Consider the following 24,641-nt stretch of genomic DNA (forward strand, 5'->3'; position numbering starts at 1 on the left):
TACGGTAGAGAGTGAGCAGACTAAGACACCTCCTAAATGATCTCCCTGATTTGTCATTCTTTCTCTTCCAAAATCTGTTCCCCACACACCAGCAAGCTGTTTTAAACACGTCGTAGGCACCCCCTCCCTCCAATTCTTCAGTGGCTTATTTTTGTCCTTATAATAAAAGGAAGGCCTTCAGGGTGGCCCACCGGGTTCTGGGAAAATCCGCCCCCGCTACCTTTCCAACCTAGCGCCCCCCTGCCCTTGCTCAGCGCTCTGGGCCAGCCTAGTCTCCGGTTCTGTCCTCAGAACCAAGGTGCATCTGGTGCCCCCTGCCGGCCACGCTCTTCCTCCAGCCGTGGAATCCCTTTTCGCTTTCAACTCTCACATCAATTATCACCTCCCCAAGTGGCCACAGGAAACCACCCGATTCAGAGCATCCCTGACCCCGTTCCTTATTTTAAATCACCTTTTCCTTTCATAACAATCTTACATTATCTTCTTTGTCTGTTTCTCTGCATTTAATCTGCCCCCCACCCCCCCCCCCGGCCCCATGCAAACTACAGGAGGGCGACAGACTTCGTCTTGTTCCCCGGCCCTGAGTGCCCATCACACTACCTGAGACACGCGCGGACGGTGCGGCGGGGTCTCTCTGAGGCGCCCCCTGAGGTCCTGAGAAGTCAGGTACCCTTTTCAAAGCTGGCTTCCAAGGACGCTGCCCTCTTCGCACTCCCCAAGGGGCGTCGAGACGCTCCTGGGATTGAGCTTAATCACCGCACTCTGCTGCCTGAGCCTGGGGAGGGATCAGAGGCTGGGAGCAACTTTCCCGCGTAGAGAGGTGAAGCGCGAGCAGGGGGGAGGGGAGGGGAGAGGCGGAGGGGGCGGAGTCTCATGGGGCGGGGCCTCGCTGCCCCAGCCAATGGGGCGTCTCGGCGCGGCGGGGAGGCCAGGCGGCTGAGGAGAGACGCTCCAGCGCGGTCGGTGCGGAGGCTGAGCTCGCGGACCCTGAGCGCTTCCTCAGGCGGGCGGCGCGTTGGAGGCAACCGCCCCGCTACGCCCCGGGCGCTGGTTTCCTGGCAGCTCGCACGGTAAGCGGAGCGCCGCCGCGAAGTGGACTTTGTGGGGTTTTCGGAAACTGAGAGCTAACCCTCCCGCCCTCGGCCCCTCAGAAAGGGGCTGCCGGTGGCGTCCTCGCGCCCGGCCGCGTCCCCGGCGCGCCGGCCCTGTGCCCGCGGGATGCGGGCGCGCGGAGGGCCCGGGAGGGAGGCGACGAGCCGCCGCGCCACGCTGCCTCCACAGGCTGCCGCAGCCCGGCCCGGGCCCGACCCTGCGACGGACGGGTCGGCGCGCGGGAAATGCCCGGGGCGCGGGACGGTGGCCCCCGGCCGGACCTCCGCCCGGCCCAGGTCTTCAGACCCCTCAGGACCTGTTGGCCGGGGACTGGGGGTCAGATGTATCACCCTATTTCCCATTTCCACCCGTCCTGAGGCGCAGGAGGAGATCTCCGATCGGCCTCTCGGCCGAGCTCGGAGCGAAGACTGGTCCTGGTTGCCGCGCCCCGTGTATTTATTCAGCCTTTACCCGGCTCTCCCTGCTGTGTGCCAGGCACTATACTGAGCCTTGGTGTACGAAGACGGGCTTTGGAGGGCCTCTTGGGGCCAAGAAGGACGGTAGGAGGAACAGTTACCGAACACTGCAGTACGGGGGACTTGAGGTGGAGAGCAGGAGTGAGGAGCCTGGAGGGCTTCGGGGCGGAGGTGACCACTGAGTGAGGACTTGGATGGAGGGTTAGCCCCGCTGACAGCTGCGGGGAGGGGATGCAGGGGGAGGGCTGGTGGGACAGCGGGAATTCCAGATAGATTTTCTTGTGCGAGGCTAAGGAAGCTGAAAAAGTCCAGTATTCCATCAGATAATCACATCGGACTAAGGCTTACTGTGGGTAGGAAAAGAGGGGCATGGCAAGAGGCTAAAACACGCTCCGGCCTTAAAAATGCAGCCTTAGACTATCTGAATTTTGTCCTGGGATGGAGAGCAGTGGAGGAATTCTGACCTGTGACCAGGTCACTCTGGCAGCTCTGTGGAAAATGGATGGAGACCAGAGCAGCAGAGAGAGCTGGTTAAGTTGTAGTTGCTGTTCCGACTTGGCTGTGAATACTCTGGTTCCAGAAGGGAGCCCCAGCTGCCCAGGAGCCTTGCTCCCTGGCCTCCAGGCACGGACTGGGGCCAGGAGATGTAGCCCACATTACATTTGATTCTACAACTTGCGGGCCATTTTTATATTGTTTCTGGAGGCTTTGAGCTCAACCTTGTCATCAGGGATGGACTCTGGAGAATGGAAGGGTACCTCTCCCCTTCTCTTTCTGTCTTACAGAGGCAGTGTCTCAACTGTTAGAGGCTGTAGTTAAAAGCAAGGTGTCACTGGGGAGTCAGATCAGAAGGTCATTTAGCTGTGTGCCTGGAGGGTGTAATCAACCTTTCTGTGTTTCAGTTTTGTGTCTCAAAAGGAAATATCATAACTACCTTTATTAGGTCAGGTTCCCTCGAGAAAGACTCAGAGATTCAGAGGTTTGTGGGACTTTGGGGGAGTGGTCTCACTGTCCAAGGGGGTGAGGGGTAAGGAAAACAAGATTGGGCAGAGGGAGAAGTGGACCTGTGATGCAGTGCAAAAGAAGCCTCAGTTAATCCCCTGAAGTACGGGGGCCAAGCCTTTGAAGCCCCATGTTGACCAGCCAGTAGATGCAGGGGGGTCATAACTTTGGTTATGGTCAACATGGGGCTTCAAAGGCTTGGCTCTCATACTTCAGGGTGTCAACAGAGGCCGGGGAATTGGGGGGATTGAGAGCTGTGCCACAGCAGGCACCTCTACAGGATGGCCTTGGGAAGTAAATGTAGTAACTTGACAGAAACTGGCTGGCACTGCATCCACTGCAGAACAGTCATTTAAAAAGAGTTCATTTCTCTTGCCTTTAAACTTCTTGACTGTGTCTGAAAGTGAATTGGGAAGTTAGAATTGGGTAAATAGGATTTTTAGAAGAAAGGACTTTTAATTATAATAGCCACAGTGACTACCACTTCCCATTACTGAGTGCCTATTACCTATATGCGTTCTCTCCTAGTTGTCTAGTAATATTTGGAGTCGGGTACTTTTGTTTTATAGTCAACCTGGTCTTTTCCAAAACACAAGAGTATGCATCCTTTGCCATAAAATAATAGCAATAACAACAGCAGAAATCAAAACAGTGTGATTTGTTACATGCTATGAAGTGATTTCACTGGTGGTTAATTAATTAATTTATTTATCAGTTATTAATTCCAACAATGTGCAGCGAGTGCTTCCTAAATGGCAGGGTGCTGTCCTAGGTGCTGGGAATGCAGTGGAGTCTATCAGGGGAGAGACAGACATTAAATGCTTTGATTTTTTCAGGAGCAAATGTTGAAGGATAGAACATCCTGTTACATAAAAAATAGTCCCTTTTCCCAATTTACTTTCTCATTCTTCAGTTTTAGTATAACCTCCTCGGAAAGGTTTCTTGGACCTTTCTGTGTAAGGCAGGTCTCCTCCCTTTTACTCTCCTGTCATAGAACTTGATCATTCATTTTATTAATTTCTTTGTTGGTGGTCCTCCTCATTAGACTGAAGCTTCAGGAGGTCGCCTGTTGCTTTATCCCAAGATCCCAGCACAGTGATTAATACAGATTTCTTGAATGAGTGAAATGAATAAGGGGTAGATTTGCTTAACAGAATGGTTAGGGAAGGTCATATTGAGGAGTGATATTTATATTGAGATCTGAGGGATGAGAAGGACCCAGCAGTACCAAGCAATGCCAAGATCAAGAGTCAGAGAGAGCAGCTTGTTCAAGGATTATGAGGTGGAGGAAAGGAGCCCAGTGTGACTGGGGAACAGCCTGAGATGAATTTGGAGAAGTAGACACATCCTTGAAATGCCATGCTGAGCTTGGATTTTATTCAAAATGCAGTAAAGGTCACTGAGGGATTTTAAGCCTGATGATGACTTAAGGTTGTAACATTTATTTGTTTGTTGCCTGTCATGCCTCTAGGAGGCAAGCCCCATGAAGAAAAGTGTTCAGTAAATATTGCTAGAGTTAATGGATGATCTGGTTTATGTAGCTACCAAGTGAAAAATGGAGGAGGGAGAGCAATAGGATTTTGTCACAGACTCAGAGTTAGGTGAGAGATGTTAGTGTCTTAGGTACGGAACAGCAGAGGTGTTGGAGAAAGGTAGAAAGAATAGAGTTATATTTGGTTGTAAAGTGGACAAGGACTTGTTAACACATTAGATGTTGGGAATAGAGGAAAAGGAAGAACCAAGGGTGACCTGTGGGTTTATGGTTTAAGATTGGGTAGATGCCAGATGCCCATCAACAGGTGAATGGATAAATAAAATGTAGTATATACTGACAGTAGAATATTACTCAGCCATAAAAAGGAATGAAGTGCTCCTATATGCTATAATGTGAATGAACCTCAAAAAAGATGCTAAGTGAAAGAAAGACAAAAAAGGTCACATGTTGTATGATTTCATTTATATAAAATGTCTAGAGTAGACAAATCTGTAGAGACAGAAAGCAGATTGCTGTTTGTCAGAGACTTGGGGGAAAAGGGTAAATGAGGCATAATTGCTTAAAGGGTAAACAGTTTCCTTTGGGGTTGTTGAAAATGTTTTGGAACTAGAAAGAGATGGTGGTTGCACAACATTATGAATGTACTAAATGTCACTGAATTGTACACTTTAAGATGGTTAATTTTGTGTTATGTGAATTTCATCTCAATTTCCCCCCAAAAAAAAGAAAAAAGGAAAAATTGGGTGGATGGGAGAACCAATAACAGAGTGGAGGAGACTGGGAGGGGAGCAGGTTGTAGAATTCACGTGCTGTCTTAGAGATACCCGTGAGACATCCACATGGAGCCTAGGGGGAGGTCTGGGCTGGAGATATAAATATGGGAGTTGTCAGCACTTAGATGTCAGCCAACAAAAATGGATGAAATCTAGGGAGAGACAGTGTAAAGGAGCACATCACAGCCTGGATCATTCTTTAATTTGATCTTCATACCTACCAATGAAGGAGGTGCTGTTGTCTTCATTTTCAGATGAGAAAACTAACCCTTCTCCCCTGGCCCCCACATGAACTTGCCCAAGGCCAGACACTTTGTTCTTGAGCATCTCCTGGCTTCCAATGCTTTGCCATTCCCATCTCAGCATGATGCCATTTAGAACTTTAGCAAGGGCCTTCCCTCCCCTCCTCCTTTCCCCACCCTGACTGAATACTCACATGTGGCAGGCACTGTGCTGGGCATATGTTGGTGGAGAAAGTAGAAATGGCTCTAATTTTGTGGAGTTTACCCAGTAAACAAGCAACTGCAGTCCACTGATACAGGGCACTTTAGGAACCTGGAGCAGAAGCATTTGCCCCAGTTTGGGAGTAGCAGGAGGCTTCCTAGAGAAAATGACCGCAAGCTAATATTTGCAGCAGAAGCAGAAAGAGATGATTCTCTGGAGGGTTCATGATATCTGAACACCTGCTGTGGGAATTCACCATTCTTTTCATTCCCCAGTTCTTCATAGGTTACTGGCATTTTCCAACTTATTGAGAGGGTTTCCTATATTTTCTATAACTCTGGAAGTAGTAAGCAGACAACTGGCCTAGTTTGATTTCAAGCTTCAGAGGGGTAGCCAGGTAGAGTGCAAACAGCCTGGTTTTCAAAGCCAGGCTTCATCTCTTGAGCAAGTGACTTTTTCTCTCTGAGCCTTACTTTTTATACCTACGAAATGGAGCCAGTAGTGTGCATTGCTTAATGTAAGAAATAAATGAAATGACACTGTGAAGCATTAAGTACATAATAAATGCTCATAAAAACATTATCTCTTTTATCTTTTGGAGAGGAAGAGTTTCTGAAAAGACTAGTTAGTTAAGTCCTCGCACTCTGCACTATTTGAAATACAGATATCCATCTTTCCTCTGAAGGCTCTGATGGTTCAGGATGGAGCACAGTGTTCTGTATATTTAGAAATAGCTCACATGATCCTGGTAAAAGCAAGTCCAGGAACCTTGGCTTGACCAAATACTTGAGTCATTGCTATGATGAACATGAAAGGGTTAAGCACCTAAAAGCAGAATTTTGCCTTCTAGGAATTATTAGCCAATGACAGTGCTGACCGATGATGTAATGTCTTTGGCTGGCACTCCATTGGTTAAGTGTATTGTTTCTCTCGCTGCTTCAGCTGTGTGAGGAGCTAAGCTGGAGCCCAAGGGTTAATAATTCTGTGGCAGCAGATAGAGCTATTTTTTTTTTCCATTCCTCTTCTGTTAGGTGTGAGTATAAAGCCCAGCTCAGCAGATTGTTGCCCTTCTCCTTCCAATAAACAGCAGCATCTTCCTCCTTACCTCTTCCCAAGCAGAGCACATGTCTCCGTAGTACTACAGAGGAGGAGGAGGAGGAGGGAGAAGGGGAGGAGGAGGAGGAGGAGGAGGATCAGGATCCTTTAGGGAAGAGAGAACCCTTTCAAAGTTCCACGCGGCAGTCTCTCCTTGCCACTGGGGACAGGCACAGCCCCTGCTGCTCTGGCCTACAAATGTCCCACTGGATGAATTGCTAAACTGTCACCTGCTACTGAGCATTGTTCAACCTGGCGGGATCCTCAGAACCGGGAGGTGAGCCCAGGGTTTTGGAAGAGGGAGTGGGCCTAGCAGAAAGGAGCTTTATACTGGAGGTCTAGAGAAAGGAAACAGCTCTAGACTGAAGGTCAAGCATAGGTCCATCCCATAGCCCTGGCATGCGGTGTAGGCTTGGGCAGGATGGTTTCCCGCTTTGGGTCTGTATACTCAAGTTCACAGTGTGTGGCTTGGATTAGCGCCCTCTGAATTCTGGGAGACACCGGCCAGGGATTGTGCCGACCAGAGCGATAAGCATACTCTTGGTATAGCTTTCTGTCAAATGATCTCTGCAGATAAATGCTTTGCTCTAGGAACCTTGGGCAGCAGGGGAGTTTCAAGCGAGGGCTGTCTCCTAGGAGCCAGCTAAAATCCAGGCTCTTCCTCATATTGTCTGGACTCTGTCTTCAGTGCTCCCACTTGGCTGAGTAGCCCTCGGTAGACTCTAGGCTGAGGTTTCTCCAGAAACACCTGAATGGTCTCAGGGTTTAATCATGTCCTTTGAGGGGACCTTTGGGTCCTGACACTTGAGTTATCAGTGTGCCTTAATGAATTTGGCTTTCCTAGTTGTCCCATGCTGGAGCTCCTAAGGTGGGAGAAAAACTATTTTTGCATTATTGGATAGCTTAGCTGTGACAGTTTTCTTCTGTGTTTTTAGTGGGCCATGCATTATTGCCCCAGCCTGAAACTTCTCACCTTGCCCAAAGAGGTCTTAATGTAAGCATGCAGCCTCATGGTATAAATTGAAAAAAGTAGAAATAGGGTGGGGTGGGGAGAGGGGAGCAGAGTAACTGGAAAAGGCTGATGATAAGAAACTCTGGCCTTCATTTCATAGGTAATTCAACAAAGTTTGCATTTTACAGACAAGCTATGATGCTACTTCTCTGTTTACTTCCTCTCCAAAAAATACATAAGTAAAAAGTTCTATTATTTTTATTTTTCAGAATTTAATTATGTGTGGGGAGTTTCCAATTTCTTTAGGGAAAGTAGAGCCTGCAGAGTGTTCTCTCTGTCCTTATATGACCGTTGGCCTCTGCCGCCCTGTGTTCTGGGTTAGACTTTGCTGCTGAGGAAAAAAAGAGCCCTTGGACAAGTCACTGTGTCCCTCTGAGCCTTGTGTTCTGCATTTGTCAATCACAGGGGCTGGAGAGAGTTGAACTAGCTGACTTTTAGAGCCCTCATAGCTCTGGCTGTTTGTGCTTTGGATTGCAAAAAGCCTTTGTAATCTGAGGCTATTGATTAAATGGGTTGGATAGGTAAAGAATCTTTGAATAAAGGAATATGCAGCATGAGTCCTCTAAGTGTGGGGCTGTATCTATGTTTTAACTCATTTAACTCCCTCAGTAGCCCTAGAGTACATGGAATTAACCCCACTCTACAGATATGAAATTACCCAAGATCATCATACAGTAAATGCTGAGACTGGTATTTGTGCCTGTGACCATACTGGGACGGTGGTGCATGTCAGGGTAATGGAAGGGCTGGAGCTGGAATCCTTACCCTCCTTTGCTTCCATGCATGTTCTTCTTTCTACTTCAGATCAAGAACTGATTTTAAGATGGACTATTTCAGCCAGATTAATGGCTGAATGTGGACTATCCAGTTTAATATCTGGGACAGCAGAAAATTAGGGGACCCTGGGTCTGAAAAGGACCTTACAATCTTTTGGACCAGGTTCCTCGATTTATAGCTGAGAAAATGGAGGTCCAGAGAAATTAGGAAATTGTTAGAAATTAGAAATTGTTCCCTGTTACTCAGTGAGTTGGTAGATAGCCGGGATGGAGACCAAGACTCCTTGACTTAGGTGTTTGAAGGTATATTGTTATTAATAAGTTTAAAAAAAATACCTTCATCTGAGAAATTTGGGATCATTTGAATTTAGCTATTCTTAACTTTGTCTATTCTTGCCAGTCCTATTTGAAGTGCCAATGGGTTGAAGTAAGAATCACTGAACACTTAACCTGCACTTGGCATTGTGGCAGGTGCCTGAACCATGAAAGGAGGGTGGTAAACAAGCTAAGTATGAGACCTGGTCAGTTTCTTTCAGGAGCCTCATGATGCAAACTGTATTTCATGAGAGTCTGACTCACAGGTCAGTGATCTCTCTTGCAGGATGAGCAAGAGTGGGTGGGACCCTGCCCCTATTACTGTGTGTGTGGCTGGCACCTAATTTATACCATTATAAGAATACTTGCTGTATGATATGTGGTCTCTCTTCTTTGTCTTTCCAACTAAGCTGCTTGTTTCCCAAAATGTGGAATTTAATTAATCAATGGAGCTGCCTAATGGAGAGGTAGGTGTCAGTATCTTGGACTGCTGAGATGTACACCCAGAAATAAAAACCATCCAATTTTTTATTAAAAATTATAATTATTACAGTTATTATTATTATTGTTATTGTTATTACAGTATATGCAGATACTTGGCTCCTTCCTTCATCACTGTAACGTTAAGAAAGAATCCTCTTAACACAGGCTTCAAACATCCTAATGATTATCATAGGAAAGAGGGGTTATAATTATTCTGCTGGGCTGAAGAGCAAAACTAGCAGCAATGGGAGAAAGTTGAAGGGAAGTAGATAGGAAGGACTTAGAGAAGAAAAGTGTACTGATGGTAGGAGCTATTCAATGGGTCTGTCCTATCTTCCACACCCTTGTCATCAGAAGAGGGTGGACCCTTAGGGATTACTGCCCCCAGCTAAGAGTAGCACTTGGTAGCTTTTAATGCCCCTTGTAGACTTAAGATTTCTTGATTATTTGTAAGCAGGAGTAAATGAAAAGAGGCCTAGACTAGAACAGAGCTGCATCTTAGTCTTTAGGGTCCAAAGCCATAGAGTATGGGGTGGAAATCATTCATAGCCAAAATAACTGTTGACAGTATTTTAATTGCCAAAAAATTGCATTAATGTAGTTTTATGTATGCAACCCTAAATGGTAATTAATATGCTAACTAGTGTGTAAAACACTGATTTAGACTAAGAGAAGTAGCAACATAAAGCCTATCTGTAGTTGTTTGGGTCTTCCTACTGTTCTGTGTTTAAAGTAACTCTAAATTTCTCACCTCCATGGGGTAGGGGGTGGAGAATTCTCAACTGTCCTGCTGGCTTATAAGTATAATGCTGTTCTCTGTGGTTAACCAGTCTTTAATACCATTAAATGTGTTTAACAGTTTGTTTTTAATGATAGTGAAAATTAAATGAGATAATGTAATGGAAACCTCAAACCCAGGAACTGTTACAGAATGGATGCTCAGTATAATTTTACTGAAGGGAAATAAGCATCTTGGTTTAGCATACTTGTCTATGCAGGTCTCTGAAAAGTTTTAGAGAAGAACCTGGCCACCTGTGTCCAGGCTGCCATTTCCTATCTGAAGCCAGTCTTGTTTGGCTTCTCTCCACAGTGTTCACCCTCTTGCCTTTGAATACTGTTTCTAAAATCCAAAGTGGAAAAAGAATGAGTTTGGAAGCTTCACAGACCTAAATTCAAAACACTAGCCATTACCTATCATCATGTGTCATTGCCCATGTTACTTAACCAATCCGTGTTTGTTTTTTCACTTGTGAAAATGTGATCAGTCAACCCCACCTTGAAGAGTGGATGGGAACTTAAATGAGAACCTTTAGAGAGTATCTGAACATATATAGAGTAGGTGTTCTATAAATGGCTGCTTTATTTATTCTCCACCAAAGATGTTACAGAAAGATGTTGGGTTTTTTTTCCCCCTTCACTCTCATCTCAAACTTCTTTGCCCACATGAGTAGCATTTCTATATAACTTTGTACAAACTTTCAGGAAACCCTATGTGACATTATTCTAAGAATGCATTTGCTTGCAGCCTTGTCCCCTCCTAGCTCATCTTCATGGCAGTCACCTAACCAAGCATCAGAAAGCTGCACTCAGAAAGGATATGTTGCGCCTAATACATTTTTACTTTATTTTATTTTATTTAAAGATTTTATTTATTTATTTGACAGATGGAGGTAACAAGCAGGCAGAGAAGCAGGCATAGAGAGGAAGAAGCAGGCTCCCTGCTGAGCAGAGAGCCCAATGCAGGGCTAGATCCCAAGACCCTGGGATCATGACCTGAGCCAAAGGCAGAGGCTTTAAACCACTGAGCCACCCAGGTGCCCCTACATTTTTAAAACCCCAGGGGCTGATTTAAATATTCTGAGCTGGGATACTTACTCAGGGGCCAAGTGGGCATGTAATTTGAGGGGTGCTACAGAAGCCAAAGTATGGTTCCAGATTCAAAGCATTGTGGATTTCTTCACTGAATTTTCATTCCTTGGGCTTATGTATTCATCCATTTAACAAATATTTATCAAGTTCTTATACTGTGATAGGCAGCATCCTAGGTGCTGGGAATAGATCAATGAACAATGCAGACAAGATCGCTACCTTTGTAGATCTTATATTCTGATGAGGAATGGAAAATAACCACAAAATAGTTACATTATGGTATGTCAGTCAGTGACAAGGCCCTTGAGGAAAAAATAAAACAGTGTAAGGGCATAGGAAGAGGCCTTATAGAAAAGTCCATTAAAGGTCTTTGAGGAGTTGCTATTTCAGCAGGGGGAGAGTTTGAGAAGGTATAACTAGAGGAGTACCCAGAACCAGGTCTGATGGGGACTCATGGGCTATAGAGAGAGATTTGGACTCATTTCTTAGTTAGTGGTTTCAAGTAAGGATGTTACATGGTTTGACTTATTCTTTTAATTGGTTTTGTTTTTTAAATTGCCATATGGTAAATTTGATATTGTTTTGGTGTTTAGTTCTATGACTTTTACCACATGTGTAGCCACATGTGTAGATTCATGGAAGTACCAACATCACAATGAGGACAGTTTCATCACCCAGAAAGCTTCCTCCTAATGTCCCTTTGTAGTCACAAACTCCTCATCTCTAACATTTGGCACAAGAACTCTACTTTCCATCATGGCCATTTTGTCTTTCTGAGGTGACATCAGTGGAATCATACAGTATGTAACCTTCTGAGGCTGGCTTCTTTCCCTGAGCACAATGCCTTTGAGATTCATCCGTGTTATTGCAGATGTCAATAGTTTGTTCATTTTTATTGCTGGCTAGAATTCCATTGTGTGGATGTACCACAGTTTGTCCATTCATTTACCCTTGAAGGACAATTGGGTTGTTTTAGGTTTTGGCAGTTACATATAGAGCTGCTATAAACATTTGTGCTCAGATTTTTTTTATGAACACACATTTTGGGTCTCTAGGGTAAATACCCAACTGTTGGATTGCTGGGATATAACAATAAATTTACACTTAACTTTATAAGAAACTGCCAAACAATTTCCAGCCTGGTTTTACCATTTTGCATTCCTATCACCGATATGTAAAAATTCTACTTACTATGCATTCTTGCCAGTACTTGTCATTGTCAGTATTTTTTTATTTTAGCCATTCTAATAGTTTAATTATATCTTTCCATGGTTTTAATTTACATTTACCTAGTAGCCAGTGATTGAATATCTTTTCACCTGCTTATTTGCCATCCTTATATTCTCTTTAGTGAGGTGTCTGTTCAAATCTCTTCCCCACTTTTTAAATTGCTTTTGTGTTTCTTACTGCTAAGTTTTGAGTACTCTTTATATCTTCTAGATATCAGTGTTTTCTTAAATATGTGATCTATAAATATTTAACTTGTTTTTAAGGAATCTGAATTCTGTAGTGGGGGAGGGGTGGAAGCAGAAGAATCAGCAGAAGACCATTGCAGTAATTCATGGTGAGAGATGATGGCAGTTTGGACTAAAGTCATTTGGGTGGAAGAGGTGAAAAGTGGTCAAAATCAAGGAATCTTTTGAAAGTAGAGCCATCTGAACTTGACAATGGGTAGAATGTGGAATGTGAGAGAAAAGAGACATCAAGGATGACTATAGTGCTGGAGGGACTGAGAATTTAAATATAATTCAGGTACGTATTATAAATAGTTCACCTGGAATACATACAACCTCTGTGCTCACAGAGGTTATGTGAAATGAACTAGGGGAGCACAGATGATGGAAAAGATCTGTGAGGCCAGCTTTCTGGACCGCCACTCTCAAACTTCAATGTCTGTAAGAATCAGGGGAAAAGGTTATTAAAAATGCAGCTGGCTAGGCTCCTGCCCCAAAAGTAAGAGACCTATGGTTATCAACTCCACAAATCATTCTGTGCAGGTGATTGACTGACTATTACGAGAAACTCTTGGGAGAACTGTGGGCACTTCAGAGAAGAGGTGATGTCAACTTTGAGTGTTTGGTGGAAATTGTGACTTGAAAAAACCTGTGGAAAGGGCAGCCAGGCATGGCATAGCTTTTGTGAGGGAAGAGCAAAAGGAAAACTTGGAAGAACTATAGAGACTGGCTGGATCCTAGAACAGTGTAGGTGGGGTGATGATGATGACTGTTGACCAGAGAGCACCTGTCTGGGAGTTAGTGATGGGTCATGGGACTTCCTGTGTTCAATGAGTCTAAAGTGGTTGCCACCACCCAGAGGCTCCCCAGGTACTAACAAGGGGCCCACGTGGTGAAATGTACCAGACAGTCCAATGCTGGTTGTTCAGGGTGGCTGTTGTGCTTTCAAAGTCTCATGTGACCAAGTATCTTTGAGGAGAGAATGAGCCGGCAGGGGGTTTGCAGAAGGATGCCCTGTCCCCAGGACCACTTTGGGCCTTTCTTGAAGCTTACAGACTCTGCATCTTCTTTTCACACATGAACTTGCCTACTTCCCAAGGATGCTGAGCCATAGCTTCCTGTGGCACAACTACTAATCACTATATGCCAAGCATAGTTCAAAGCACTTTATATGGATTAAACCATCAAATTCTCCCAACAAGCCTATGGATGAGATGGAACAGTTATTTCTGTTTTATGATGAGCAACCAAGGCCCTGAAAGATGAATGACTGGCTCAAGGGCACAGTGCTACAAAGTAGAAGAGCTGGCATATTAAGCCAGGGAATTTTGACTTTGGAGCCCATGCTTTTAACTGTTATGCCACATATGCCCTCTAGGGGCATCTGTAGAGGATGAGAGGGATCAAGAAGCCAGAGTGGCTGCAGTAACACTGGCACTGTAGTTACTGCAGCCCAGGCCCTGTTGTGCGGCATTCACAGGGTTATTATTCCCTGTAGGGACTATCTCAGTAATACACTTTAATGTTAAAAGATTTTTCTTTTTTTGATTTTAGCTTTTGGGTTAAACATTACTATTTTTATTCTTTTTAAATTTTGTCTAGTTAGTAACAATATGCTAAATCAATTGTGAGGTTCAAAATAGCAACATAAGGTGTTGTAGTATCATGATGCTCCTAAAAGTTGTTATATGTGGAACTGTTTGCCTGTATACTAAATGGCCCTAGGTTATTATGTTTTAGAGTTCTTCTAAAATTGTTTTCAAGTAGCTGGTATATTTTCCTCCAGTAGAATTCTTTCTAATTTACCATGTCTGTTTAGATGAAGTCAGGGAAGGCAAATGACCAAATATACGTGCATTGTTTTCTAAGGAAGAATCAATAGGCTCTGACTAACGGGACTTTTCCTTTTTTTGTTACGTTCGGAGAGAGGTGTTGTAGACTCATGGATCTAGAGGCCTTTCCTGCCTTATTTTAAGGTTCTCAACTGTGCTGCTGTAACAAATTTCTGTAGACTGGGTGGTTAAACAATAGACATTTATTTCTCATGTTCCAGAGGCTGCAAAGTTCATAATCAGGGGTTCTGGTGAGGGCCTTCTTCCTGGTTCACAGATGGCCATCGTTTTACTAACATTGTGGAGAGCAGGGAAAGAGGGCATAAGCTCTCTGTGTGTCTCTTCATGACCTGATTATCTCCCAAAAGCCTCATCTCCAAACACCATCATGCTGAGGATTAGGGGTTTAACATAGGAATTTGCGGGTGACACAAACAGTCCATAGCAGTTGGGTGGTTGAATTTGCTATGCAAGAGATGTCCTGACAGTGCAGAAGGAGTACAGTGTGATCTGAGAGAATTTTGAAGTTTCCTTGCCAGAGAGAGAGCAGGAGTTTTAGGAAGGCTTCCTGAGCCTAGAGCTGAGTATTGAAAGATGAATGGAGTTCACTAATCCAGTGGGGTGAGGAGGAGCATAAAGAAGAGTAAAATCGGATGCCATTCCAAGAGGCAGGAACAGCATTTGCAAAGGCACAAGACCACATGGCAGGTAAGCAGGTAAGTGTTAGTGAATACTATGTTGCCAGATGAAGCTGGAAATAAAACTGGCATAGATTAGGTCTCAGTGCTGCATGGAAGGGCTTGGACTGACATCAAGGAGCAGCTGCCATATTTAAGTGATGTGGTCAGATTTTTATTTTTAAAAAATGTCTCCAAAGTTTGTGCTATGGAAATGCATTTGAAAGAGACCTAATTCTACGCAGGGAGACCAGGAAGGATGATTCTGCGGTGGTCCACACAAGAGATTATGCATGTATGAGCTAGAAGTTGAGAGATGAAGACAGTATCAAAGCTTCCCTTTTATTGAACCCCATACCCAAAATAACCCCCTTTTCTCTGTTATGGGGCTGTCTGAAGGTGAATTTGATATGATCCCTGTTCTCAAAAAGTTTATAATATAGAGATATCTAAGAAACCATTGGCAATGCAAGAGATGGATTTACCAAGTTTCTTCGATTCACAAATATCTTTTGAATGCCTCCTATGTGCCAACCCTTTCTGGGGGTTATGATGTGACAGTGAAAAAAAAACCCAACAAAATTCCTGTCTTCATGGGGGTCACGTTCAAGTTGGAGAGAGCACAGAAAGCAGACACTACAAAGGTTAATATATATAATATGTTACATGGTAGCGGATATTACAGATAAAAGAAGGGGAATTGGTGTTAGAGGAGGGGCTACAATTTTTTAAAAGGTAACATTTGAATAAAGATCTAAAGGGGGAAAGGGAATAATATCCATAAATGTAGAAACTAAAATACCGGGGCGCCTGGGTGGCTCAGTGGGTTAAGCCGCTGCCTTCGGCTCAGGTCATGATCTCATGGTCCTGGGATCGAGTCCCGCATCGGGCTCTCTGCTCAGCGGGAAGCCTGCTTCCTTCTCTCTCTCTCTGTCTGCCTCTCTGCCTACTTGTGATCTCTGTCTGTCAAATAAATAAATAAAATCTTTAAAAAAAAAAAAAAAGAAACTAAAATACCTATCTGGAGACATCATGGTATAGCAACTTTGAACATGACCTTTGAGGAAAGACAGACTTAAATTTGAATACTGACTGGGTGACCTTAGACATATTATTTCACCTCCTTGAACATGGACTTTCTTAACCCTAGAATGGAATTGGTGACATTCATCTCCCAGGATGGCTGTGAGGATGGAAAGTGATACTTCTTGCTTGATGCTGAGCCTGGCATATTGAAAATGCTCATTATCTGGTACATATTCATAATGTTGGGGGTGATTCTGGTGGGGCATCACCAAGGAAAAGAGCCCTGGCAGGAGCACCAGGGGGTTTTGAAACAGGATTTCCTGACTAGGGCTCTCTGCTCTGCTGTTGCAGGCTCTGCAAAACTGAGTCATGGGCCCTTGGGGGCAGAGAGGCAAAAGTCCCAGAACAGCTTCTTCAGTAAAAAAGACAGGAGAGCCATGAGACCCAGTGTCATGCCATATTCTGCATCTTGGGGAGGATTCTGTCCCTAGGCAAGTCCCAACCCCCTGGGAAAGGATGTGAGAGAAGCTTTTCATGCTTTAAAGAAATAATGGAGGTGAAAATTGGTGGGTGTGAAGGCAAGTCTGGCTTTTCTTTAGCAGTTTTACCGGTGAGTACAACAGAAATGGATGTTTTCTGCGTGGGCTAGAGGAGGCAGCTGCCAAAGCCGCCATTCCCATCCGGCTGTGAAAAAGCCCTTCCTTGCCTGCGAGTGACAGAGGAGAGGGCTGCTCTCCGGAAGGAGTCAGCAGCAGCTGCTGGGGATCTTTGGGTGGAAATCTAGGATATGAAAGCTCTGCTTCCCGTGGGCGCTTCCTTCTGCCTCTCTCATGTCATCAACCATTGGTATCATGGTTCCTGCCTGAGGGGGCATTACTGCTGCTTGGCTAGGCTAGCCACTTCCCAAGGCTGCTTTTGGGGGACAGTAAGCCACTGCTGAGCAGGGCAGTGAGTGAGGGCACAGCATTGGTTGGGATTCCTCTAATCTGTTCCTTTTTCCTTTTTTCATTGTCTGAGTCTTCGTTTTCTTACATGTTTTTCTTTGTTTCATTATTTTATTCATTCACCACCACCCCCATTCTTTTTCTTCTTCTTCCTTCCATTTTCATTTTCTTCTTAGATCATTCTTTTTCTTCCCCTTTCTTTCCTTCTTTTCATCTACTCACTCTGTTAATTCATCATCAATCCATCAAGCCTGTTCTCTGTGCAGTGCTAGCCCAGGGCACTGATAACACCTTCCCTGTACTCAGGAGCTCAGCTGCTGCAGGAAGAGGGAGGAGTGGAAATAAACAGGCAAAGCCTGCAGTCAGTGGCCTAGACTCCAGTCAGACAACACTGGTTAGAGTTCGCCACGTCCTCCATGTGTTACCTTGGGCAAGTTACTGAACCTTCAGCTCTCAGAGTACTAGAACCTTCTTCCTAGGATTGCTAGGAGTACAGGAAGGAGTGCAGGTTACATGCTTAACGGAGTGCCTGGCATATAGCAAGAATGCAGGCGATGTTTTTATTAATATAGTCTGACAAATATTATTAGGCATCAGGATAAAGGAAGTGAGAGAGAGGAAATCACTTTTCTATGTCTGGTTCTTGTCCCGAAAGTAAGAATCAAAGATATGCCACTGAGTTCCTCAGGGCTGAACCCCTCATTTTATAGATAAGCAAAGAAGTCCATGGGTAGAGGGGTGACTTGCCTTGGGGATGCCTAGGGATAGAATGGAGTCCAAACCACCTGAGTTGAATCCTTATCCCGCATAGAATCGTGGTGACAACTGTGCAAGTTACTCTAGCTTTCTGGGCCTTCGTTTCCTCTGTATGTAAGTGGATAATAACAAGGGATTACGGTTGGGACTAATTGGTTTAATATAGGAACAGGGCTTAAAACACTACCTAGCACATAGAAAGCAGTGTATAAATATCAGGTGCTATTATTACTGATATTAGCATTACTGTCATCATCATCATCACTATTGTTCGGGCCACACAGTGGGCCAGCGGTGGTGATTGCCACCCCCTTCCTTTATTGGAAATATGTATGCTAGCCTTGCCCACACCTGCCCCTTTGCACAAGTGGTGAGGCTGCCAGCTTTCCTAGCCTACGAGAGGGAGCTGTGTCCCCGTAATTGCAGCAGAGCCTGCGTATTTAAGCTGTTCCCTGAGCCTTCTGAACCAGTGCCTGGATTTAGGCGCTCTGAGGTGAAGGGCACTGCAGCCTGTCACAGGCTGCCCAATAGGTGTCAGGTTACAGGGAGTACCCCACTGATGTTTAAAACCAGGAGAGTTAGGGGAAGGGTGGGCCAGCAAGCCACGGTGGCACAGTGGTTGAAGGTCTGCCTCTGGAGATGGACTAGACTGATGTAGAGGCAAGATTGAATTTTGCCTCATACCTGGTACATGATGCTCTGCAGGTCGCTTTACCCTCTTCAGCCTCAGTTTCTCACCTGTGAAGTAGAGTTAATGGTAGCATTTGCTTCACAGGGTTCTGTGAGGATTAATGAGATGACAGTTGTCTTGAGTTCAGTGCTAGTAAGCAGTGGGCCACATGGTGGCTACTACTTTCTGCTCTTGAAGAGAAAAGTGCTCCATGTCTGGGGAGAGTGAAGCAAATGACTAGCAACTGTGCATTGACATCCAGAGAATCTTATATTTTAATTGTGGTAATTTTGTAGTCAGAAAAAAACACTAGCTGAAAACTCAGCTAGTTCTGGTTCTGTTCTGGGCCTGGCCTGGCCTCTATTTCGCTGAGTGACCCTGGACAAGGTACTTCCTTGTGTGCATTGTCTCTCTATCAGGCAACAAAGTCGTGGGAGCAGGACTGTCACCCTGCAGTTCTGTGTGTTCCACAGGGGCCCCCTCCCAGTCCAGCCCCACCAGGTAACTGTCTCTGTCAGGGCTCAGCCTGTGCCCACCCACCCCGAATCCCAGAGTTCTTCACCAGATGCTTCCCAAGGGCCCATTGTGCCAGTCCGATGTCCAAGTGCTGTGCTTGGTGCCTGGATGAGGATGGAGAAAGCAGGGTCATGGGGGAATCTGGCAGGAAGTGAACCCATTCTTAATATAAGGAAAATGCTGCAGGATAATAGAAGAAGATGCACAGTGGGCTCCCTTATCCATGGTTTCACTTCCTGTAGATTCAGCTACCAGTGGTCCACCTCCATCTTGAAGCAGATGGTCTCCTGAGGTAGCGTCAGAAGGTCACAGTAGCCTATACACTGCATCCCCATCCCCATCCCCATGTCTTCCACCTCACTTCATGTCATCACGTAGGCATTTTACTATCTCACATCATTACAAGAAGGGTGAGTACAGCACAACGAGATATTCTGAGGGAGAGATCACATTAATATAATTGTCATTACAGTATGTGGCAATAAATTGTTCTATTTTATTATGAGCTATTGCTGCTAATCTCTTACAGTGCCCAAAATAGAAATTAAGCTTTCTCATAGGAAGACAACAGCACAGAGAGGGTTTGGTACCATCCACAGTTTCAGGCATCCGTGGGGTATCTGGGAACATACCCGTCCCAACCATGTATAAGGGGAGCCTACTATAGTTGCTGAAGTACACTAGGGTCAACATTTAAATGGAGTGGTCAGGAATGGATGCTGAGGAATGACATTAGAGGTAGGACCTGAATGACAAGGAGGCAGCAAGAGGAAGACCGAGAAAAGAACATTCTGGGCAGAGGGAAGAGCAAGTGCTAAGGCCTGAAGGCAGTGGGGCAGGGACGTTGGAGAGTGAGGTCAGCTTGTTTGAGAAATAGAAGGGCTAGTTTAGTTTGGGTGTAGAAAATGAATGAAGGGAAGGGAATCCAGATGATGTATGTGCCCCTCCCCACGCTGCCCTGTAGGCTGTGAAAGAAGCTTGAGTGCCATCCTCTGAAGGGTGAGAATCATGGCGGGGGAGCAGGTGCAGGGAACAGGGACGGCAGATGGGAGCTTCCTCGCTGGTCCAGGTGAAGATGATAGTGGCTTGGACCTGGGTGGTGGCTGTGGAGTTGGACAAAGTAGATGCACCCAGAGGCTGTGTTAAGGAGGAGGGTTGATTATGATGTGTGGGGGATGGCTGGAGAGGGAAGAATCATGGGATCTCCCCACATTTCTATCTTAAACAACCAAGTGTAGTTTTACTGAGATGGGAAGATGAAAAGAGTACAGTTTGGAGTGGGGGAGATGGCAGGAAACAGAGTTCTGTTTGGGACGTGATAAATTTAAGATGCCTATTAGTGTGCTTTTGCTTTTCTCCAGAGTAAACTTCCTAAATTACTCATTAGGGCAGCACCTGCCTGCCAGAAGCACCGCCAGGCTGGCCATCTGCCCTCCCAAGCTTGGGCAGGAGGCTGCGGACACCTGAAGGTGATAGGATTGGATGTGCAGCACTCAGCCTGGTCTCTGCAGGGGTGTGTTCTCTCCCCATCTCTCTCTCTCTCTTTCTCTGCTTCTGTCTTTCTCTCACTTTCTCTGTCTCTATCTCTCTCTGCCCCTCTCTATGTTCTCTTCTGTCTCAGTGTTTCCTGTCTCTCTTTTTCTGTCTCTATCTCTCCCTGTCTCTGGGTCTCTCTATTTCTCCCTCTGTATGTCTCTTTCTATTTCTTTCTCTGTCCCCCGTCTCTCCCTGTGTGCTTCTTTGTCTATCTCTCCCTGCCTCACTTTGTGTCTCTGTTTCCCTGTATGTGTATCTCTGTATCTGTCTCTGTATGTGTCTGTGTGTGTTTATGTTTCTCTGTGTCTCTCTCTGTCTCTTTCTCTCTCACCTATCAATAACATCATTCAGATGTTCCAGGTAAAGCTGGTGTTTCCCTTCATTTAAGTCCTTGTCCTTTGGCGAAGTGAGCCTCTCAGAGGTCTCATGTGTCTCTAGGAAGAAGGTTACTTACTTGGCTCTTTGTGTTTTCTGATCTGGCAGAAGGAAACACCATGTCTGGTTCCTGGACCTAGGAAATGCTTGCATCTCTCCTTGACTCTGGCTTCCCAGCTGTGCCTGCTACTGTCTCTAACTCAGTGAGGCCACAGCCACTCTTAGTCCCTCCCCCAAAACCACAGAGACAAGTGAGCACAGGGCTTTGCAGGGACACAGAGCAGCTCTGTTAATCTCAGTTGGTCAGTGAGAGTAGTCAGGGAAGCCTCCCTAAGGGAGAGGGGAATGAGCTATGTCAGAAGTAACCAGCTACGGAACATAGGAGAGCATAGGGAAGGTCATGCCAGGCAGAGGGAACAGAGATGTGAAAACATTGTGTGGGGGCCAGGGTGTAGATGACTGGGAACTCTGAGCAGCTCTGTAGAGCTCAGCCATGTTTATGGCACCCAACAAGCCAGATTCAGGGCCCTCAGAGGCCCAGGGTACCGTGATGTAAGAGAAAATCATTAGGCCCTAGACCCCGAAAGCCCTGCATTTGAACCCAAATACCATGGAGGGGCAGTGCTGCCTAGTGATTAGGTTCATGCCCACTGGAGCCAGGTTGCCTGGGTTTGAACTGAAGCTCTGCCACTTAGCAGGGTGACTTTGGGCCTCAGTGTCCACAACTATAACATGTAGGTGATAATAGCGCATCTGCCTTGTAAGACTGGAGGAAGGATGGCGTGAGTTAATTTGTATCTGGTGCTGTAATGATGACCATGTAAATTACTTATTGTCTCGGTCCTCAGTTTCTTCCTGTGTAAGTGGTGGTGATGGCTCTTCCTGAGCAGGATGGAGATACACATATAAAATGTGTGTGTGTGTGTGGGTGTGGGTGTGGGTGTGGGTGTGGGTGCATGCATACACATGGGTGTGTATCCTGCTCATGATAGCACAGTGTTTGGGATTTCATAGATTCTCAATAAATGATAGCAGTTAGTTTTACATTGTAAACTCTATAGAAGGGAGTTCTGTATGGACTAAGAAATAGTATCAACTCCAAGTCCCTTTTAAATTCAAAATTAGTTCCTGAAAAAGCAGCTCTGATTTAATGGAGAAATAGAAGGTAAAGAATGAGGAAGGAAAAAAAGAAGGAAGGAAGGAAGAAGAGATAGAAGATGAAAGGAAAGAAAGCCCGGTTTCTAAGAAGTAGCCTCTTTGGAAATGCTCTTTGTAAAGAGAACAAAGACAAAAAAGATGGAGCTGATGCTGCCTAACTTGCATTTTCTGAGCAGGCCCACATGGAGATGAGGCACCAGGAGCTCTACTGAGGGAATCATCAGAGGTCCCCCACTGCATTCCCCTGCTCCCGCCATACTCTGCACCTCAGTGGCATACCCAAACCTCAAAACTTCCTGACTTCATATAGAGATAATCCAAGTATTCTGTTTCCTGGCCTGTTGCTGCAGAGCAAGGTGTTGGCAAGAGAACCTTCATGTAGGTGCCACTCCAAGGGCAAGGGCATTGGTGAACACAGACCCATAGTGATGTGTCCAGAGACCTGGATGTTGCCTTGGATACTAAGCTTTCCCATTGTATACAATAGCAAGGTTTTCTCAACAAAACCAGGACATGGGGCTTTCTGGGTTTTCACTGGCAGGGATTGAGGAAGCAGAGCATTCACAGCTCTGAACCTGCAAGTGGCCAGCACTTGGGTTTCCAGCCAGGAAGATGGGTATGAGAGCCATAGCTCTAGGAGATGCAGATGTTCTCCTGAGAGTTGGGAAGTGGATTCCCTTGGGGGAACACCACTCCAGTGGGTCAATCCCTGAAGAAAGGCTCTAGGACCCCAGTCATGGAGTCAACGCAGAGAGTGGATACTGCAGTCTTGTTGGATTACTGGTGGCTGGTAAACTGGAGAGCCCAACTGACCACAGAAAAGAAAACAACTTAGCAAGGTCAGCTCTTGGGCTACTCAGAGATTTGATGTTGGAGGTAATAGGCAGTGGTATGTTGACCTCAGGATTAAACAGGAGCCTGGGGTACCCTTGGACAAGCTCTGCATGTGACAGCAGAAAAGATCATCTGGGGACCTGAGAAACCCTAGCCTCCATAGTTAGTTTTGGAAAAGTGAGTTAATCCTAAATGCTTTCAAACAGGGCTGCAGAGAATATTGATTAGAGTTTTCTCAGGAAATAGAGAAAGAATTAATCAATTAATTAATGCTATTATTTACTAAGGTTATTCAAAGTGCTACAGATACAGAGCTGAAATACAGACCATGCCTTCAGTGATCCTGAAATCTCAGCTAGTCATTGCTGTATTAGGAGCCAGTAGTATAACAATCACAAACCCGATGGTGTAGATGATAAGCATTTGTTTTGCTCATGCATCTGCCAGTTGACTGGTCGCTGACTGATCTTGCCTGGACTTGTCTGGGTGGCTGTAAGGTCCTACTTGAATCTAAGTCTTCTCTAAGTGTCTCTGTTCCTTCTCAGGTCCATGGGACATGTTCTCATGGCACTGGCAGAGGTACCAGAGGGCAAGTGGAAATACATGGTGTCTCTTAGATCTGTGGCTCAGAACTGGTGTACTGTCATATCAGCTAAAACTAGTCACATGGCCAAATCCAAAGTTAGTGGGCAAGGGAGTCACTCAGCTTCTAGTGGAAAGAACTTCAAAGTCACTTGACAAATTGTGTAGATTCTGGGAGGAATGCAGAATTGTAGCTACTAATTCAAACTATAAAATTGCCCACCCCAATGTAGGTATGTTCATCTAAGTTTAAATCATGAATATTTTACTGGTATACTGTAACCATAAAACATACACCAAAAAGAATTTAGATTGAAAATTTGGAAATAAAAGTTCAAACAATTTTTTCCCTGTACCAGTGCATCATTTTGAGAAGCCCTAGGGGATGTATTTCCCATTTTGGTGATTCTTGTCCAGAGAACTAATTCTCAGAATGTAGCACATATACCAACTGCAGTAAATCATTTGGACCACTTGGAGAGCTTGTTAAATGCATATTCTGGGCTACTTTCCTAGCCTGCAAAATAAAAGCGTCTGGGGCGCCTGGATGGCTCAGTGGGTTAAAACCTCTGCCTTCAGCTCAGGTCATGATCCCAGGGTTCAAGCCCTGCATCAGGAATCTCTGCTCAGCGGGAAGCCTGCTTCCCCCTCTCTCTGCCTGCCTCTCTGTCTACTGTGATCTCTGTCTGTCAAATAAATAAAAAAAAATCTTAAAAAAAAAAATAAAACCTTCTGAGGGTGAAGCCTGGGAATTTGTATTTTTGGGAGCCCCAGGTATTATGGGTGCAAAATGGAGTTTGAGACTTGTAAACCAACAGAGCAATCAGCCTCTAATGGAAAGAAACCCAAGCGTGGTTTCCAAGAACATTGGAATACCCCCTTTACCCGGCCTGGGGCGCGCTAGGTGTGGTCAGGAAGGCCATCCCAAATGAGTGGTGCAGGAGGTGAGTGCTGAAGGAAGGGGACACTTAACCATAGTGTGTGGACAAGGCTGTACCAAGAGGTCATTCCGTGTAGAAGAGCTGTCCTTGAGAATGGACCTGCCATGTTTAGGGAGCCCGTGGTTAGCATATGTGGACGAGGGGATCAGGGAATGCAACCCTGAAGAGTCAGTTAACAGATAAGACCGAGCAGGAGAAATGAAAGGAGGGTGGAGTGAGGGCAGGAGTGATCTGATCCAAGCTGGAGGTGAGAGGGTTGTAGTTTGCAGCATGAATGTAAATGACCTTATCTTGGAAGCTGTTGCAGCCACAGAAAAATTTTCTGCAGAAAGTGTCATGATCACGTCTAGTCTAAGTGCCCAAGAGGTCAGCTGGCTTCCATGTAGGCAAGGGACTGGAAGTAGAAGAAGGGGTGCAGGCTGTCACTCTTGGACCCAAGAGAGGTGAGGATGGCCTGGCACTGCAGGGAGGAGAGAGATGAGATTGGATGCCATAATCCATGGAGCAA

The 24,641-nt window shown here is 45.4% G+C and overlaps 1 protein-coding gene across 5 annotated transcripts in view; it reads left to right on the plus strand.

Annotated features, from left to right (window-relative positions):
* The first annotated feature begins 929 nt into the window (after positions 1-929).
* SYN3 (synapsin III) overlaps positions 930-24,641 on the plus strand; it is a 453,379-nt gene continuing 429,667 nt past the window's right edge. For 3 of the 5 annotated variants that reach the window (XM_082740547.1, XM_082740551.1, XM_082740550.1), the window contains exon 1: positions 930-1,070. The gene's annotated coding sequence lies outside the window, so the exon portion shown is untranslated. Of the gene's footprint in view, positions 1,071-6,309; positions 6,655-8,908; positions 8,948-24,641 lie in introns of those variants that run through there. The other 2 variants (XM_082740548.1, XM_082740549.1) reach the window with 2 other exon arrangements.

Source organism: Mustela nivalis (genome assembly GCF_964662115.1).
Source record: "Mustela nivalis genome assembly, chromosome: 7".
In the NCBI taxonomy this organism is placed as follows: Eukaryota; Metazoa; Chordata; class Mammalia; order Carnivora; family Mustelidae; genus Mustela; species Mustela nivalis.